Raw genomic sequence first — 5,750 nt, forward strand, 5'->3', positions numbered from 1 at the left:
GTGTGTGTGTGTGTGTGTGTGTGTGTGTGTGTGTGTGTGTGTGTGTGTGTGTGTGTGTGTGTGTGTGTGTGTGTGTGTGTGTGTTTGTCTGCACACACACATTTGTTTGGTTTGCGTGCAGTTTCTGCCACTAAAGCAATCAAGAGGGCAGCGGCTTGTATGTTTAGAGTGTGTGTGTGTGTGTGTGTGTGTGTGTGTGTGTGTGTGTGTGTGTGTGTGTGTGTGTGTGTGTGTGTGTGTGTGTGTGTGTGCGTGCTTGGTGCCTGATAAGGACTATAAACATCATCCAACAGCAGGCGGGCAGGTTCTCTCACACTAAACGATAAGACAGAACTTTAACCCCTCACAAGTCTAACCGACCACTTAATTCACACACACACGCTTACCCAGCGTTACTATCAGGCTATAAAGTAAAATATGCTTCTGCGTGTCGCAATTAAATCTAACGTCACTGCCATTCCATCACATAAAACGCAAAAACATATCACTCACATGGAGCTCCAGTCATATGAATGCCTTGTCACCACATGGCTGTAAAACGGACTGATCATCACTCATTAGTAATGTCCTGTGCTAAGGACTTCAGACTATTCTTCATGCCGGTTGGCTTAAAGGAGGCTCACACTGCATGATTTCACTGAGTGAGGCCTTCTAAAGGCAACACAAACTATGAGTTCATGAGTACCCGCTCCTCTCTGGATGCCAGCTGAGTGACGCAGACACTGTCGTGCTTCAATAAAACTGCAGTGGGGTCGTGGGGTGTTGAGGCCACAGCTAAATCTATGGCAGGTTTAGCTATTAGTTGAGTCACAGATGAGTTCATAAGAGAGGCGCACTCCAGGGGGTGACTGGGTAAATCATGCTCCATCTCACCAATGTACCTACGCACACAAACACACACACACACTGACGCCATACACACCCAGACTCATGCAGACACCAGACTCCACAGTGACACACTCCATCAGGGCCACTGTGAGTCACCTGTACAGCCTGGTAGACAATCAGCCTGAGGCATGGCGACACAAGATGTGTGTGTGTGTGTGTGTGTGTGTGTGTGTGTGTGTGTGTGTGTGTGTGTGTGTGTGTGTGTGTGTGTGTGTGTGTGTTTGTGCGCGCTGCCTGTCTGGCTCCAGTGATATCATCATTAGGAGACAGCGAGGGCCGAGCCGTCTGATGGACGGCACACTCCGCTCCCCTTCTGATCCAGCCACCTCTCACCAGAAATGACCATCATCCCACTACTTCATAAAATAACGACAGAACAAAGAAATGGATGACGGGAGAGAAGGAGGGAGTCGCAAGGGAGAAGATTAAGGTATAGATAGTGTATAAGCAGCCAGGTCGTGGCCTTGTGTTACGCCAGACTCTAGACATGTCCATGGGGAGGAGACCTGGCCTGCGTTTGGCAATCAGCAGCCACTTACACGCTAAACTAAGAGTGAACACAGACATTAAACAACCATTACATCAGTAGTATGGATGGAACACACTTTAAATGTGTACTTATCATCTGCTTTATGACCAACCATAACAACGATGAATAGCAGGTCTAGTAAATTCTGATTTCTCAGCTGCTGGTAAAAAGGGAGGCAGAGATAGGACACAAGAAATTGTACTCATCAAATCAAATAAGCAAAATGCAACTTAACATTAACATTTTTAGATTGATTTTAGATTGAACTGTAACACCTCCATGCAATGCTGAGGGGGGTGCGGCAGAGTCATATTTAGTTGAGGTTTAATTGGTGCAGGTGTACCTAATTGCCTTGATTTACCCACTACTTTCTCCAACTCCCTTAACAACATGTGGTACGCCTCTGCCTGCCACAGGAGCATACGTGCTAAACATAATTAAAGATGTGGAAATGGCAAAGCTGTAAGGTGGAGTTGCAACATCCTGATCAGGCATGAGACAAGAAAAATGGATGCAATACTCAATTTGTATTTTATTCAGCAATGCTCCAGCCTGTACTTATCTTACTCTAATGTGTAGAGAATGAAAGAAACTGACAGATTTGCATGAAATCACACCAGCCATGTCCCTCACATCTGGACTCTGCAAAATACACAGTGGCATGACTGTGCGTTCTGATAGTCCTCTTATAACCGGATATGAAACGCTTTTTGTTCTAGAAGGCCCTGCAGTGATATTACTTCTTCAATGTCTGAGCAGCCAGCCGCATGACCAGAACTTATTGCCTTTGGCCACCGCTGAACTGAACCTCAAACTGGAGCATAGCCAGGGGAAGACCATAAAGCAACCACACGGGTCACAGGACTCGGCTCATCAACAAACATCTCATTATCACAGATGTTATCACACACAAACCTCTGCCTGTCACGTTACCATGAAATGTGGGTCAGCTGATGCACCGTCGCTGTGTGAGGTGGCTGAATAGAGAATGGCTTAAATGAATGCTCATGCTGCTACATTGTGGAGTTACCATATACATAAGCTACCATGTCAATGGGCTTAAGAGGTGTTAATTTGTTTCACACCTTTAGGCTAAAGACAGTGGTTTGAGTCACAGCTTCCTTTTCCAAACAGTAGCACCCATCTTCTCTGCTAAGGCATTGTTCACCTCAATAGAGCCCTTGTGCTGCCCAGCAAGGGAAGATGGGTGGCTGTTCCCACCTCACCCAAACTCACAGTCATCATCTCATGCTGAAAATGAAGTGTCAAAACAACAGTACATTTAGCCTTCTCTCCTCTCAAACACCAGGTGATAATTGCAGAGTCAGCTGAGATGGACTGGATCAAATGGATAGACTCTGGAGGGACTGCCACAACATGACCAACAGAGACAGCGCTAACACTAAATACTTTTCACAGCAAAGAAAATCTGAGCATAAAAGCTTTTTTGTGGTCTTATTTACAAAGCAGTAACTTATTTATGTGATTCAAATGTAATCCTCAATGCAAGATTTGTAAAAAATCAAATGTAAAAATGATGATTATGAAAACAAACTACTAAATACGGACTGGACTGAACTCAAAAATGTGATTTCTTCACATCGTACATGGGATTCATACATACATAACATTTTTATTTACTAATATTATGAAAGAAAGCCACACATCAAGTCAAGCCAATTTTATTTATAAAGCGCCAAATCACAGCAGAAGTTATCCCATGACACTTCTAGACCATACAGAGACCCAACATTTCCAAAGAGTAACCACTGCGAACGGCTGCGAGGAAAAACTCCCTTTTAACGGGAAGAAACCCTGAACAGAACCAGGCTCTAGGTGGGCGGCCATCTGCCTTGACTGGTTGGCCACTTTAATTTACATGTTCATGACTGTATTTCAGATCTACCATCACTGTATTTCTTTTGCTGTAGGGCCTACTATTCACTCCTCTTCGAGTGTGGCAGTTTGAAAAAACAATAAACACTAGTTCTGTTCAAGCATAACCCGGCTCTTTGTTTAGTTGATGTGGCTTTTAAAGGACAATTCCGGCGCAAAACGAACCTAGGGGTTATTAACTGATGTGTACCTACTCTGTCGCTCTCTGGGACATGTTTTCATGCTAATCGAATGAGTTTGGAGCTTTGACGAGGCTACCGCGGACCGCTGGTTAGCTTACAATGCTAGTATTTGAGGCATGGGGACACTCAAATTAAATCGTTATTTAATACCACTAAAAAGGCTCGAAATATCACCACACCATAACGTTAGCATAATTAGGGTCCCTAAATGTGAACCGAAGTTGTAAGTGTACAGTTTATTAAAAAGATAGATTATAAAGACAGTCGAGTTCATGTTTACTTGCAGGAGCCATCTTGGAAACCAGTCATGACTAGTCGAACGCCGTGCAACGTGGAATCTCCATAGACAGTATGGGAATCTCAGACTCATTTGCACTGCGCTCGTTTTTCCACTAGTCATGACTGGTTTCCAAGATGGCTCCCGCAAGTAAACATGAACGCGACTGTCTTTAACCTATCTTTTAATAAACTATCTGTACACACAATGTTGTCAATATGCCGGTTCACATTTAGGGACCCTCATTATTATTAAATACGATTCTAACAGCAAATATTAACGTTAACCACAAGCGTCTTATCAAAGCTCAAACTACAGGTCGAACGATATGGGTTTTCTCGGGCCGATGCCGATCTTTTGAGAATGGGTCGCCGATGGCCGATATATGCTGCCGATTATTTTTGGCCGATATTTGCTTGTTTTTAACCTCTATTTGAAAGATAAAATTTAACACTAATAAGTACTTAAGATACACAAAATTTCTCAACAAAAACATTTATTGAACAGTTGAACACCAATCTGCACTTGTATACTTACATTAAACACGTACAATGTAAAAACATATATTGTATAAATAACCAAAACGGGTAAAAAGAAAGAAAGAAAATAAACTTAACTTTGTCAAATAAACTTTTCAATGAAAAAATAAAGTTTAGTGCACCTAGCAGCATTTATCAAACATCTGAGAACAATAAAATAAATTGACCATTTTAACAATAGTAGTGCTGACACACAGTAGCAACCAGCAGCATTTCTTTGTTTTGGTGTTGGCTGGGTGAAGCGCTGCCATAAGGGGGTGGTTTTCTTTTCAGCCATCACACTTAAAAAGGGGGAAAATACAAGGTTAAGTTAGTATTTTTGTATAGTATCATCAAGTCATTTTATAGATAGGTATAGATATAAAATCTAACATTTCTTTTACAAATCAGCTAATAATTCAGTGCATTGTAAGTGATACAAGGCTAAAAACTTTTCTATCATCTTCCCAAAAACTGTCCTGAAACATGTATTTTTGGTTTGTTTTGTTTGTTGACAGACAAAGCCAAATGGACAAAACCTAATTATCGCAAAAGGGGGGAAAACAACGTTAGGCCATATGGTCAAAATTAAATGATTTAATAATAATGTAATAACTATAACTTATAACAATAACGTATTTCACTAGTAAATTGCTGTTGAATGACAAAAACAACCACCATGGCAAAAGGGTATTTTACAACAACTTTGAATGCACCGCGACGCACCGTCTGTGTTGTTCTTCAGACAAGTAGCTAAACAACGGCTGCAGCACACTGCTTAACATGCTGCTGTTGGATCCTATACAGTGAAATAAATCACACTTTACACCGTTTAGCTGTCAGCATTTTAATCATGTTTAATCCATCTGCTAGCTAACGGTAGGCTAACGTTAACTGCTGACGTGTAACTAACGTCACATGCTGCGATGTTTCTGTTATTCTAACATTCGTTTTCGGAGCATCAGAGAGCAACGCAGGCATATCAGTGGCACCGAAATGAGGCACAGAAATCCGGTAGATACGGGTCGTTAAGGCACAGGTGCCATATTAGCACTGGGTCTACTCTGTACCAACCCTAGCAACAACGCTAGCAAAGCAAAGCCAGTCCTTCACTAGCCTATGGTGCGGTGGTCTCTTTTAACTACAACTTCTTTCTCTGCATTGAGTTGACAACCCTCTCAAATATAGACACACAAACAGAACAAATAATAAAAGTCTCAGATCCACTGTCTGTGATTGCAAAATTCTAGCTTAATTATTGTGACATGACAGCATGACATGACAGCTATCAATATCCAAAGTAGCCGAACGTCATGTCGCCTGTTCATGTTTTTTCTCGAAGTTGGCAGTAACATGTCATACGTTTTTCATTAAATATACGACTTATAAGAATTTAATCCTTACCGTTTTCTCCGAGGAACAGCTCCTTCCTTAGGCACTGGATGAGGTCTGCTCAATCT

This window comes from Perca fluviatilis, chromosome 9 (assembly GCF_010015445.1).
Source record: "Perca fluviatilis chromosome 9, GENO_Pfluv_1.0, whole genome shotgun sequence".
Taxonomy (NCBI): Eukaryota; Metazoa; Chordata; class Actinopteri; order Perciformes; family Percidae; genus Perca; species Perca fluviatilis.